Source organism: Toxorhynchites rutilus, chromosome 2 (assembly GCF_029784135.1).
Source record: "Toxorhynchites rutilus septentrionalis strain SRP chromosome 2, ASM2978413v1, whole genome shotgun sequence".
In the NCBI taxonomy this organism is placed as follows: Eukaryota; Metazoa; Arthropoda; class Insecta; order Diptera; family Culicidae; genus Toxorhynchites; species Toxorhynchites rutilus.
The window spans coordinates 74,005,826-74,021,588 of record NC_073745.1 but is presented as its reverse complement, the minus strand read 5'-3'; the positions used below and the strand labels follow the sequence as shown (position 1 = coordinate 74,021,588).

At 36.5% G+C, this 15,763-nt stretch overlaps 1 protein-coding gene across 1 annotated transcript in view; it reads right to left on the bottom strand.

Moving 5' to 3' along the window:
* Positions 1 to 15,763, bottom strand: part of LOC129771375 (uncharacterized) — a 184,131-nt gene that overhangs the window by 17,152 nt on the left and 151,216 nt on the right. The window lies entirely within an intron of this gene.

Sequence of the window (15,763 nt, the reverse complement as noted above, 5' to 3'; positions counted from 1 at the left end):
TCTTTTGGACGAATTCGTGAAACTTCTCGAATTGGCAGAGCTATCGTATCAAAAGATAATGAAAATCGAGGTCAACACAGTATGTAGTGAGTTTTCCATCCATGCGACATCTCAAACAATGCGAAATCGACTTCATAAACGAGGTTTTAGGGGTAGAGTGGCATTTAAGAAATCATGGTGTTGATGAATGATACACTATGCTAAGCGTTTGCATGCCTACGCAGTAAAATTAAGTTTCGGTCAATTTACGGATGAAACCTCACCTGGTCTGGCAACCTTGCACTTTCGCCGTTGATTTGTACAGGCAAACCTGTTTTTGTGCGGTCCCTTTTCGCGTGATTCCTCGTTTGTGCGACTCTTTTTGTGCGATTTTATTATAACATCGGGTCTAGAATCACACAAACATTAATATCGCACCTAAACAGTCACACAAATGAGAAATCGCACAAAAAGCAACCGCACAATAACAGGTTTTCCTGTATTGACATTATCGATTAAATTGACAGTTTGACAGTTCAGTTCACACTAAACATTATAATGACGCCTTTGTCAATCCCCTTCGATGTCATCATAAATGAATTCCACTGTATATGAATGTTTGAAAATTTCTTAAATTTCAATACTTTGTGAAATCGTAACCATTTGGGAAAAGTATCATGAAAAATGGAGTTCTTATGTGATTCTAAATTAAAACCTTATGAAACGTTTTATACTAAGACTAACCTTTCTTGAGATATAAAAGATTTTAGTATTAAATTTAATTGTTGAGTAAGACCTCTGGATTTTGAGTTATGATTTTTTTAAAGAAAGCTCAATGATTTTGAATACGCCTTTTTTTAAAAAAAATCAGTTGTCATTTAAATTGGTCATATGATAATAAAAAGTATGATTTTAGGTAGTTTCCATATGTTCCAAGCTTCAAAAACATCTGAGAGGGTTGCTGCCTCTCGGCTGATTTGGCGTGTAATTACTCCAATGGGGCAAATGTTTCTAGAGGAACTATCCCGTCTCAACATAATGCTACTTGCGTCATTTTTATTAGTATTTAGTGGAGATTTCTATGTCAAATAACACGCCTTGAATGTATTCTGAGTCACAAGCTCTGAAACACGTGTAACCACTGTGCAAGTCGGAAGAAATTTGTTTGACGAAAAATCTCCCGGCATGAAAGGGAATCGAACTCGAACCCCCGGCATGATAGTGTGTGATGCTAACCACTCGGCCACGGGAGCACACTTGCCAGAACTTGAAGGGCAAATTTTTTCGGCCTCCGAGTGTATTCTCAGAATATGAACCAAGCAAGCATAGAACAGATATTGCATTTATGGGTGTAGCAAAGCAGAAGAGTAATAGGGCACAGGGCTCAGCATAGTCATATTTAACTGAGGCTATGAAGAAATTCCCTTTCGTATTCAATTGGTAATGACTTTTGGCTTCTTTTCGCAGTTTCTCCGTCAACATGACTCAATAGCCAGTCGGGCGTTTAGTCGCTATATCCCTCTACGACTCGACTATCTCATTTCATTCTTCTCCGTCAAATGGACCTCATTGCATTTTGAAGTGATTCCCTTCAAAATGAATTCGTTTCTTTCTCTCTCATGTATCCCGTATCGATGTTTGAGTGTATCGATGTATCGATGTTTGAGTTCAAATGTTGCCACAGATTCTGTACGGTGCAGAGTACAGATTTTCGTTAAAAAGTACAGATTGCACAGATCTTTTCCGAGTGTGAAATTTCATACATTTGAACAAAGAAACATTAAGGTACACGACGACTTTTACACCCCAGTATCGCTTGATGCTGCTGATCATAAAAGCATTTACAATTAATTGTAATTGATTAGTTTCATAAAGACGAAATCCATTGTGTTAGAGACGTTTCCAGGGTTCTACGATGGGAATACACAAGCTCTGGAGAATTAATTTCGTACCCTAAAGATAAACATGCTCCGTAGGGCAATTTCAGAAAACGAGCATGTGAAGGATTGGTGAACGAAAAGTTGATATCTAAAAAAAATGACGGCTCGATCCCATTTTCGGCGCTACGATGCTTTGTTTGTGACGTTCTCACAACGCCTCACTCCTTGGAAAAAATTTTCTGAATGAAATCAGAAAAAAAATAAGCTTCGAAATCGGCTCAGCAAAGATGAACGAATGAATTATATGAATATTGATTTTCGAACTGTAGGGGAAAAGGGAGGAATTTGGACCACCTAAGCAAATCGCCTAATATTTCCAAACCAAGAGGGTCTAAATAAAAAATGTCACATTGTATACTGAGCTACACTTGTTTTCTCTCAATCAATAATGTTTAATCACTATATCAAGCTTCAAACTACCAAATATACCATAAAATAAAAGAGATGATTTTTGGACATTAAAATTTGATGCGGGGTGATTTGGACCGTCTGTGGGGTGATTTGGTCCGGTGTGTGTTTCATCGAAAAAAACATACTTATGTTTATGTAAAGTATTTTGGGATAATGTTACAATCAGTAACAGTGTTTTGGGATCGATACCAGGTGTATAGTCCAGATTCCAGACCAGAAAAATTGGATTGACACCATCTCGATTTCTGCATGAATTTTTCATCTTTTCACGAGCATTTTCGAACACTTTCTTTGTTGCTCAAAGAAAATCCGTTCTTGATGGCCTGAGTTGCTCTTTCAAGCTCCTCCTTCTTCCAACGTTGTCTGCCCACCCTCTTTTTGTAATTCTCTGGCATCTGGAATCAATTAGATCAAAAAAAGCCTCAAATCTGTAGGACCAATTCACCCCACAAAAACGTGTCCATGTCACCCCACACAATATGCAAAAATTAAAATGCAATTAATTTCATTTATTGTCATCAAACTTACAGTTTCGCTGCATCAAACTATTCCTCTTCTGTAGACGAACAGAACTTTACTGCACAATACACGAAAAATTTGTTCAATCAGCGAGAAAAACCATAAACCCACGATCGGAAAACTCACATTTTTTGACCATCAAAGTGCTTGTTGTGTTCATGCTACTGTTTCCTTCCACCTGTCGAATTTTACCAAAGTTTTTTGACGTAGGACTACGTCTTTCATTTCTATACCGGGGTGTAAAATCAAAGTTTCGAAAACGAAAGCGTTACGACCGAGATTTTGAGTGTTATCCAATCCAGTTAACCAATCAAGTTAACAAGTGTCGAATGCACGCGAGGACGGAACTAAGAATATAGTGATATTTATATTAGTGGAATGTGCCTGAGTTCTTTCATTCCGAAATATATCACAAGTGCCCCAAAGTGATAGAAATTGTATACTACATCGGGTTGAACCTCCACAATAGCTCCTAAACAACTGAACGAAATGGTATGATAAACACTTCATTCGAAAGATAAAATGTCTACGCGTTCTATACTTGTTACTTTCTGATCCAAAAACTTGTTTCAATAGTCTTAAATTTGCTTTCAAAATAGGCTATTGAAATCACCAATCGGTATATAAGCGAGCGCCGCTCGGAAATCCACTCAGTTCTAATTGAACAGCGATTGGAGCATGTTGTCGCTGTTGTGGTGAAGCTCTTCGTTTATCATGAAAGCGCGGATGAACGGTGTCACCAAGAGCCTGTTTGTGCACCTTAGGCCAGAAGGGAATCCATCAGGAGGAGAGTGATGCTACAAACGGTTCCCCGGGAAGATCTCGAAGCAGCCGCTACACACACACATACACGCACGGAATTCTTTCCGTTTGGATCGAGAAAGATCCGGAAAATAATCTGCCAGTTCCTCTAGGAATTTAAAAATACATTCATGTGAAAGAGTTTATTTGAATGTTTTCTATCCATGTAACACTGTGACCAAATATGTTTCAATCAAGTGCTATTAACAGATGGTTATCGAGTTAGCATTAACCACTGGTGGGCTTCCAGTATCGAGGAAAATGTGGAAATATCTAATCGTTACTGAAAATAATCTGCCAGTTCCTCTGGGAATTTAAAATTACATTCATATGAAAGAGTTTATTTTAATGTTTTCTATCCATGTAACACTGTGACCAAATACATTAGGTTTTGTGATTTTTCAATCAATCGCAATCAACAGGATAGCTTCTAAAGATTATTCTTCCCCATCAGTAGGATATTTCCGTAACCAATATTGGATGCATAAAACCTTGTGCCTCCAACGTAACGCTCTCGTTTTCGAAGTTCTCCAAATATTCATTCAGAATGAATTCAGATTCAACTTCATACAAATGATCTCTAAATCAACGATAGTCCTACGTCACCCTTGCGGTTATACCATAGATATAACCCACTTCCTGTTTTTACGTTAGTTACATACGGTTCAATAATAAAAGAAAATGACATAAAAAATCCAAGTTGGGCCGTACTTTTTGAGATAAAGGGGTGGTAACAATCACCCCATATGTCCAATTCACCCCGTGTTACCCTATATACAGTTCGAAACGAACTGACCGCTGACTGAACGAATTGTCTATGAACTGAGGTTACATTGGCTCGGAGTACGCACGAAAATTCGATTGTACGATAACTGACGAAGAGAAACAAACAATTTTGTTCGATAGAAGCTGGCGAACTCAAACGAAGCAAGGGGGAAGCACTGGCATCGTCTAAATCAGCCTTAAGGCCCATTTATACGTTGCTAGTAGCTGACTTGACAATGAGCAGCTACTGACCCGGTGGACTCGCTTGACAATTGGTTGACTCGCCTTGTCCGTTCACATAGTGTGAGCTGCTGGCGAGAAACTAGATACTACGGCACGGGTTTACCTGGGATGCCAGGCGATTTTTCAAATGTCCATCAAATAGTCAGAAACAGCAATCAGGTCCGAATTTGTCAAATGATTGGTCCGAAATCGACTTCTTTATTGGTAGTTTTCATCTTAGGTTTTCAGTTGAATGTATCATTACACAATTTTATAGAGATTACAGAGCAGTGTTGAGAATAACACCTGAACAAGTGGAAAAACTGTTGAATTTAATTGCTCCACAAATACAACGCCAAGATACACTCATGAAGGATGCTGTACCTGCAAGAGTGATAATATAAATGACATTGATATGCCTTTCTTCTGGAATATTGTTCAGATTGTTGTCGATATTTTTTAGAATCTCGAAAGCATCCATAGCTAAGATAATTCCGGAAGTATGTGATGCTTTAAATGATAGTCTAGAAGACTTTTTAAAATTTTATTCACACGCGTCAAAAATTAAAATAATGAATGAAAATGTACTTTTTTAAATCGAATATGTATTCTGTTTCTTAGAACCTTACTTTTTTTCGCAAGTTGTGAGTGAATTTTGAATGAAAATTGTGCCTGATAATGATTCTATATTAGACATTCTCCAGAAAACTATCTCAAAAAGAAAGCGTGCCCCGCCAGCGTGCAAAACAGAATAACAATGATTTCGTTAAGAAACTATGAGGGTTTTATTTGTTTTTCCAATAATTTTCAAGTCTATAAATATCTTCGCATATTTTCAAATATCTTAAAAATAGAGACATTTCTTTACATTTGGCATCCCTGATTCGAACGCTAAATTCTGTTTTTGACGTTTTGAAGCATGCGAGTGCGAGTAAATTCAAAAAACTTTGAAGTAGCTCGCACGCCGGATCACACATGACAATAACTGGCATGATGTGTTCACACGGTGTGAGTAGCTGCACTGCAGTAACTGACTAGACCGACTCGTATGCTTGCTCGCACCGTCTGAACCCGGCTTTAAGAGAAAAGAAAACGAACGAGTGATATATAAATGGTGCTGCAAGGTAAATAGTCCTCAAATTAACGAATGGAAACAAACGATAGCCCCATGAAACAACAAAAATAATATGTTGGTATTGTCGTTTTCAAAAAAAAAACGCAACATTTCAGGATACGATCGTTTTAAATTGGATTATTTGATTATTTATCAAATAAAATTTTAATTTCATATTTTGGAGTTAAGGGTAAACATTTCTGTAAATTGATACACAAATCTACCTCCCTTCGACAATACAGTTGAAAGTGGAAAGATTTATACAGTCTTGTTAAACAGCCAAATTCGCGTCGCTGATATGAAATATATTTTATATTATATCATATTGTGCTCGATAATTTTGAGATGGTCGTTCGCGGTTTAGGTACAGTTTTGCTATAGCAGTTGTTGCAATAAATCGTAAGCAAAGCAGCACAAAGCTAGTTTGTGCTGAAAAAATTTTATAATGACTCAAACAAAATCAAAATTTAAAAATCAAAGTTTGATTTTCTATTGTGCTAAGTTATTTCTAACAAAATTACGAATAATTATTAAAACGGCATTTTATGAATGAACAGTCCTACATAACATCCCATACTTTTTATACTTGCTTTGACATATCCTTCCACTGCACGAAAAAGTGAGTGAACTGCTCAAAAGAACTTGTTCACTCAATTGAACGGTTGGTCAATGAACGGTTTATTAAAGTGAACCGTTTTGTCCACCTCTAATTCAACACGCTTAAAATACATTAGTTTATTTTATTTAACACCCAAAATATTCTCTAGAAATAATTTAAAAGACAGAACAACGTTTGCTGGGTCAGCTAGTAAACTTATATGTTTTGAATTTTCGTCTAAAATTGAACACTTGGTGTACGGTCAAAATTGTGTAAGGTCATAAATTTGTACGAAAAAAGGAAACATTATATTTCTCAGAACGAAAAAGCAAATGATCCTGATTTTGGTATCTAATGTGAAAAGAGATCGAATTTGTTCGAAAAGAAGTGAATGAAGAAGAAATTTGCGTGGATGTTCGATTTCAAATCTCGAATGGCTTATTTATACCCAATAAGATGAAGGACGGACGAAGCCTAAGTTGCAATAATCCTTAATTCTGTATATCGAGAGCTGCACTTGAATTTGCTCTGCAGTTGTGTATAAATATTGTTCCTCGCTGATACATTAATTGCTTCTTATCAACTACACGAGTAGGTAGGTACAGAAATACGCGGAACAAATGTATGAGAAAATGGAATCGTTATGAATAGCGTATCAAACATATTCAGATTTAATTGGAATGTAAATTTTCAGAGTCCGTTTTCAAAAAAAAATAATAAAATAATTTTTCATGAAAACTGAAAGCGAAGTCTTACTTTAAAAAAATATACATGGCGTGAGCAAAATCAGAGACATTTTTTAGTTTTATTCCCGCTGTGAGTTTTTTGGAAAATAAATCGCATACAATTTTTTCTATAGTACAGAAATACATGAACCATGATCGTCAATCGAATTTGAAAGCGAGCTCAAGTCAAATTCAATAAATCATTGACTGTTCATCCAGAAGAGTATGGTGCGATTGTGTAACATTTGCCGAAAGACATTCACCCGAGCCCGATATACCTAACGATATACTAATACCCACTCACACGAACATAATAAATACCCGAATGCTACAGGTACCCGAATGTAATATTCTTCCAAATGTACGATTTACAACTATTTTTCATTTGAAGGTATAATTCTGACATGTGTTATCAAAATGGTCATATTTACACATTAACTGTTATTTAAAATCTCGTTTTGTGCGTGGGTAGAGCAAAAACGAGAAAAAGTGGTGTCGCGCATTTTATTTTTAAACGTTATGAAGAAGTGATACAGTAAACATTCACTAACTGGGCGAAAAGGGAAGACCAGTTATCGACATTCGCGTTTCAACTGGTCCGGCACGTTAAACGCCAAATAAAATCGAGGGGAACTTTAATGAATTGTTTGATTCGCGTTCATCATGAAATTGGATAAACAAAAGGATTCCAATGGAATTTTCGCATTGGGTGCGACAACAGGTATGAAATATAATTTGAGGAAATTATTTTACTGTAATTTGATCAATGTTTTTATCATGCGAAAATAATGTAAATTTTCATAACATTTCAAATTAAATTCGAATGCCCCTCACAGCAAATCTTCCATTGGAATATTGCGTCCATTGTTTACGAAATCCTGCTGGTCTAAGGTCTAAGGACCAGCTAACGTTCGCCCAGTTAAAAAGCGGACCAGTTAGCGAACAATTACTGTACAGTGATATAGCCAAATTCGGATAGAAAAATTATTCAAGCAGTCGCCTTTAAATTTCATAGAATGAAGTGTTCAAATCTGCTAATCAAACATTCTGTCATTCATTCATTCGATCTGGCGTAGTGGTAACATCCATACCTCTCAAAAATGGAAGTAAAAGTGACGAACCAGCTAAACGTGTTGAAAGTCACTATAATAGAGAAAAATAAATTAAACAAAAAAAAAATATTCTGACACGATCACCACAGTGACAAAATATATATTTTTTTCTGAATGAGGTGTGAATTCGCGGAAGTTCGTGGCAATCCGTAAAGTAGACAACTGGAACTAAATATAACTTATGTAAATGACTAATTTTCTTACATTTCAATATCCTACAAAAAAAACCCTAAATTCTATTTCGATATAATAAACTTGAAAACGGTTTAGTTTGCACGATAAAAATAAGTTATTGATTCATAACTAAAATAAATTGGTCTACAATTTCAGCAGATCAAACTTAATCAATCGGCGATGAATTTACAGTATTAAAATTATTCAACTAGGTCACTCGAATGCCATTTATCCGAATGGTAAACAATCACGAATTAGAATCAAAGAAATTTTCAAGAAAGATTACAATTTTGTTAATAATCCTGGTAATAAATAAAAATCAGTTTAACATCACGATACATTCATTCGATTGTCAAAGAATGGGACATTTTTTGTAATTATTGATTTTAGTTATATACATTTGATAAATCCTATTTGAATATTTAGAACGAAAAACAAAACCAACGCGAAAGAACAGTTCATGTTTAAAGAAGAAAACAATATATTACATTCTGTTTTCATGCCAATTCTTTTCACATTTTCAAGACATTAATACTATTTCAAGGCCTGTGTTAACCTATGAATGATCTCTTAGCCTTGAAGAGCAATCAAATAAAGAAAGAATAGGCATGTTAATTTTATCTACATTAATCTCTATAAAAAAAATCAAAGACGGTTCCGGGCCATTTTCAAATTTCTTCATTGCAAATTTTATTTTCACTTCTAATATTTGTTGTTCTCTCATGTTTTATTGAAGTAATCTTATTTTTCGTCGAGAAATTCAACACAGCCTTTAACTTATTATAGCTTTATAAGCTGATTTGTTGCAATTTTCACTTCTTCATTTGGGAAAATGCGCTTGGGGTAACGCGTTTCGAGCGAATGGTATTCTGGTAAATGTTACACAACCATCCCAGACAGGAATTCCAAAGAATTTTAGAATTATTTTTGTTCCAATCTTAGACATTAGTCTGAGCCTGAGACTCAGAACTCATAGCCCTATCTGCTCAACAGACGCTGAATTAGATGAACTAGCAAGGATGAACTAGCTGCAAGGTTACTCAAGCTCGATTTCGGAGAGTCAACGAGGTGATTGAGAATGGTGTGCAGATAATATGATATTCACCAATAGATAATTGGTCGGATAATATGGTGACAGCCCCGATGTCTACAACGAAAATTGTGATTGATGTTGAAATGTAGAGCTTTGAGCACTTCGTAACAAAGTCTAAAAATAGTAGAAAATAGCTTATTTTGAGATGTGCTAGGAACCTTGAAACCTTACCTACGAAAGATGAAGGGTCAATTAAATACTGAACATAACATCACCTCGAGTGTCACATCAAGTATATACGCGAATAATAATTACTGATTATTCATATCCGACGGCATAAAACGTGTTTTAATTCGTCTGAGAGCAGACTGTTAAACGTGTCATTTTGTTCATTTTCAGCAAATTAAGACAATTGAGAGTCATACACAAATAACATCTGGAAATCGAGAATAAGCATTCCTTGTTGGGCATAAAAAAGTACAAGATAACACGTTCGCACCGCCCCCTCGAAGTACCTACCCCCTATAAAATAACGCTTAACTCCAAAGTGCTGTTTCAGCCGTCGAATCCCATTTCGTGCTCTAACAAAGCGAAAATACCACTCAGCCACAAACGCCAACCCGGGGTAGGGAGGGAGGTAGACAAGCACACACAATTGTGGTGATAATAATATTTTAAATCCGATTATGGAGAGAGAAAAACATGCTTACTCAGCCTCCGAAGTAAGTCCTGCGATCTGTCATATACAATATTTTCGGGACGACGCAGACACACCCACAATGAAGCTGCCACAAAGGTTTTGCCGATGGGGATGAAATTTCTCGACTCGGTGGAGGTGTTCTTCCGAGAAAATAAAAACCGACACTTCGAGCACGAGTGCAATTGTTCTCAAATTCGTTTTTATATGTCGGCTCTGAATTTGTGACAACCTTTAGCAGTTGATCATTTCTTATTGGATACATTTACGATAGCTTGTTTATCATTTCCGTTTTTAGACACACACACACACACCGTCGAAAATGGCCGTGCCGTTGCTCACAGGTGAATCATTTGATCATTTTATGACTGCTTCAGACTAACTCTCGGCGGCCTGAAACGAATTTATTACATAACAAGCCATGGGATAAAGTTCCACACAACCTGTGGAACATTGACTTCCTTTTGCACCGTGCCGTGCAACGTTTGAATCCCAAACAGCCGTACAGCCGTGAATTGTCGTGCTAAGTGGAAAGTCTAACTTCCGATGCGCTTCAGTTGAAATGGAAAACTTTTACGGAGAGCTTCAGGGCTTTCGTCGTCCAGCAACAACAACAACGACAACGCAGCTTGGGCGGAATGAAATGGTTCCGGATGATATGAATTTTACAGTTTTTGTTCACGGCAGGAGTCGAGTCACGGGGACAAGGTGGGAAACTGGACTGGAACGACGAATGAAATACGGTACCGAAACACGCCAAGTTCATGACGGGTGAAGCGTTGGATGGATAAAATATTCTTTTCTCTTCATTTGAAAAGTTTCATTATGACAATTTGCAGCGGGAGCTAATTGTTAGGATGATATAACACGGGAGCATTTCCGTGCGCTGCTTCGGAGTTTACTTTGGAATATAAAGCTTGGGAAAACGATTGGCCTTGCTCTCACGAGGTATTTTTGGAAGTCGCTGTAGCGAACAGATGTATGAAACGGAAGCAGTAACAAAAAACCAATTAGTGTCTTTCAAAATGCGAGAAGCGAGTATGATTGCCGAGAGAAGAATGTTAATGTGATCATAGTTTTCATATCTTGGCTAAATCAAGCAATTGAACAGCAAAACTAATAGTTTTGTCAAAGTAAATAAATGTTCTTCAAATTTTTTTTTTTATAGAAGCCATCAATGTCTTAAACATACATTTTTCTACGAAAATATGAACATCTGCAGTTTTTTTTTAATTTTCACAGTTTTATTCAGCTTTTTTTTTATTTTTTCTGTATTTTCCAATTTTTAACTGGCACACAGAAGTATGGTTTATCGGTTTTGCACAAACTTGACTCCCCTTATTGAGTTCTGTTCGATAAGGAAAAGTGTAAAAGTCTAATATTTATATTTGCGATCGAGATGATATCCAGGAAATCGATAATCAATGTAGGGAGAACTGAAACTTGGATTGTACTGACTTCATTGTAAACGAACGCCTGGATGCTTCTTTTGGAGTAAAATTGTATCCCAAAAAGGAATAACATTAGTTTTGCTTATCCCAAATTTATAAAAAAATAATTCCAACATTCTTGATTCTGCCGCATTCCTCAGCAATCTTTGAGCGATTGTTTCCAGTATACAATTTGAACAAATCAAAACTAGGAAGTAAAATAGGAACAAAAATTATGCGAGAGATTCTAGCTCACATAAATTATGTAGAAATAAAGAATAATGAAGAAAAATAAAGCAAAGTCAGGATTAGTTAGAATGACACTAAATGTGAAATAGAAGTATTGGGTTGGGGAAAAAGAAATGTCGTATATTGTCAATATATGGCAACACTTAAACATATCTTGTGTTGTACTTATCGCATCGGGTCATACTATACGGCTATTTAAAGACGACAATCTGTGCTACAAGTGTTGTTTTGACAGTGTTGTGATTGTCCTTTTCAGTCTCAAGTTATAGCGCGTCAAAGATGGACTTCACCAAGCAAGAAATTCGCCATACTTTACGTTTTTACTACCTGCCAGGTAAAACTGTAACGAAGGTGACCGAAAAAATTCGTGAAGTTTATGGACCCGATACTGTAACGATTCGCACAGCACAGCGTTGTTTGATCGATTTCGTTCTTTTGTAGTGGCTGTCGAAGATACACCCTGTACTGGTAGGCCAATCGTCGTGAAAACCGATAAAATCGTTGAAATCATTCAAGTAGACTGGCATGTGAGCACTCGCTCGATTGGCCAGGAACTGGGTATAGACCATAAAACCGTTTGGAACCATTTGCAGAAGATTGGATTCCAAAAAAAAAAAGCTGGATGTATGGGTGCCACACGAGTTGACGCAAAAAAATCTTTTAGACCGAATCAACGCCTGCGATGCACTGCTGAAACGGAACGAACTCGACCCATTTTTGAAGAAGATGGTGACTGGTGATGAAAAGTGGATCACGTACGACAACCTAAAGCGAAAAAAGTCGTGGTCGAAGCGCGGTGAGCCGGCCCAAACCATCGCCAAGCCCGGATCGACGGCCAGGAAGGTTTTGCTGTGTGTTTGGTGGGATTGGAAGGGAATCATCCACTATGAGCTGCTCAACTATGGCCAGACCCTCAACTCGGTTCTCTACTGTGAGCAGCTTGACCGTTTGAAGCAGGCGATTGACCAGAAGCGGCCAGAAATGATCAATAGGAATGGTGTTATTTTCCACCAGGACAACGCTCGGCCTCACATATCTTTGATGACCCGCCAGAAGCTACGGGAGCTCGGATGGGATGTCCTATTGCACCCACTGTATAATCCGGACCTGTCTCCAAGTGATTATCATCTCTTCCGGTCCATGCAAAACGCTCTTGGTGATACTAAGTTGGCCTCAAAAGAGGCTTGCGAAAACTGGCTGTCAGAGTTTTTTTTCAAATAAGGAGTGGGGTTTTGTAAGGGGGGGGGGGTATATTGAAGTTGCCTTCTAAATGGCAACAAGTTTGCGAACAAAACGGCGCATATTTCACTTAAATTGGATAATTTTAAGTATGTTAAATAAAGCGTCAAATTTCGATCACAAATACGACATTTCTTTTTCCCCAACCCAATATAATGTTAAAATGTATGGTCACAAACAGTAAAATCAAAAATGCGATTTACCGACACAGTCATTGTATATCATAATTTTCAATGCTAATATAAAAAAAAAAATTTACAAAAAATCGATTCTTCCAGCTTTTTTCAGTTTCTCTCGATTTTTAAAAATTTGGTTGGCATCTCTGAGGACAGCACGACTTGATTGAGGTCATCGAAACTGACTCCAAAATGCTCTACGAAACTGTCGTTGCCCGCAAAACCATTCAAGCTGAATCTTGTAGGATATTCTGCCGACGGGACTAATAACATGACCGGTCTCGAGAAGCCATTGGGAGCGTGGGCAGTCTGCCCTTAGGCCCTGATTTGTTCACACTAAAATGTGATCGCCATTAGGATTGGGCGATCTTTATAAAAAGATCGATCTTGTCGAATCGATTTTCCAAACGGCGCAGGGAGCGATCTACTGATTACATCGGTACCAAAGAATCAATCTTTGTCGAATCGATCTTTGAAAAATCAAAACAACATTTTCGACTTAATTGCTTATTCTATATGAATGTCATCTTTTATTTAAACAGAAAATACAAATCTCATATTTCTAGGCAATTGCTTTATTAAATAAATTATTTAAAAAAGCATTATTAGAAATTCATCAACCGCCCAGAACCCAGCTGACAATGATCCCATAAAAGCCAATCGTGCCATACATATGTCATTTAGTCGAAGCCGATTCTTGATTTTGGCCCTAATTCTGAAAAACAACCTTGTAATTGCTGTCAACATCAATCTCAATAATCAGCAACTGGTTACAGTATATCCCCTCAGTAGCTGCCGCTAGTTCTATCTCTGTCAGCATTTGTACAGAAGTAAATCGTAGAAGAAACGATCCAAATGTTGACATTATGTTTAAAAAAAATTTAGGTGGTCTTTGGTGAGATAAAAAATAATCGATGTATACTGGAAAACAAATCTACAAAAAGATTTTCTTAGATCAAAAAGTTCGAAAGCAAAAAAACCATTTTCTCGATTTTCTCGAGTACAAAAGATCGATTCGAAAAATCGGAAATCGGAATGGAAAAAATCAATCTTCTAAAAATCGATCCGAGATCCCCCGAGATAATCGAGCAGCAGGGTAAGCACATCTACTGCTATCTAAGCTGTAGTCCTTTACGAAACAGTAACTATGCTGTGATTTACACTCTTTTAGAGTTGAAACCCTTGGAAATGCTGCATCCGTCAGCCACGCGATGGCTTTAATAGGAAAGTGTTGTCAAACGTATATTTTAACGTTACGAACCGCTCCGAATAATGATCATGTAGAGAAGATGCGTGTAAGACCCTTCGACATATTTACTATGTATTCGAGCATTCCAAGATTATTCAGAACACTTTTGGTAAGCTTTCTTAAGGCAGACTATATGAAAAATATAACCAATCTGAACAACGTACATTTCGATCAGAAAAATTATGTTAGTTCGGGTAATGTTTATGTAGGTGTTGCGGCTGAAATGTTGATCAATGAATATTTGTTCGCATGTAAAATTTCAGATAACGCCTTGGATGAATTAATTGGTTTTTATATTGCACTCTGCAATCAAGTTCTAAAACAATATAATTTATATGATCCTTTGATCACTAACATGAAGTTAATTGATCCAACTAACGCATAGAAAGGAAGCATATGTAAATTGCTCTCCTTCTACAAAGTCTTCTGAATATTTGCGATCGAAATTATAATCAATTTAGGGTGATTAATTATTCCAGGGAAACCTGGATTTTACTAGCTTTACTGTAAAGAAACGCAATGCTTCTTCATTTTGGGATAAAATTTTGGCACTAAAAAGAAATGACAATAATTTTTCTTTTTCCAAATTGAATAAATAAATTTGATTACGAAAAAATACACACTCATAATGAAAATTGCGCTTCTGTGGCGTTCATACATAAGTACCAATGTATATGATTTTTATTGCTAATATAAAAAAATTGAGAAAAATATTTGAAAAAAACGTTTCTTACAGTTAGTTTCCAGTTTTTTTTAATTCACTCAGCTTTTCTTAGTTTTTTTGGAAATTATCCAGCTTTTTCAAAAAATTGGTTGGCATCTCTGATCCTAACAGAAATACCCGCTTCTGATTGATCGAAATTGACAACACATGCGGCGGGTCCCTTACAGAGACATCAAAACCAAGCTGCCTGGGGGAAATTGGCATTGCAAATATATGCAAGTCGGGGACATTTTTGTATTGCAAGTAAGGTGAGTGATACGATTAATTCTAGCAAATAAAATTTAAATTTGGAACTTTAATATTGGTTGCTTCGTGAAATTTCATATCAATGACCGATCGTGTACTGTGAAAAATTTAGCACAAGTGTAAGTGTAAAACTGTAAAATTGCTCGAGAACAGTTCGTTTGGATTAAGCTGTCTGTTTGGTTGTGTTCATTTTCACAAAAATTGGAAAAGTGAAGAAATATAGTATTAGGTGTTGTTAGTCCGATTAAAATTCGCATTGGGTTGAATAAACACTCAGAAAGAAAAAAATATAAAAGAAAATTTCCTTTTCCATTTCAAATATGTTTTCTCTATATTAAAGTAACATGTTTTTACTGATGA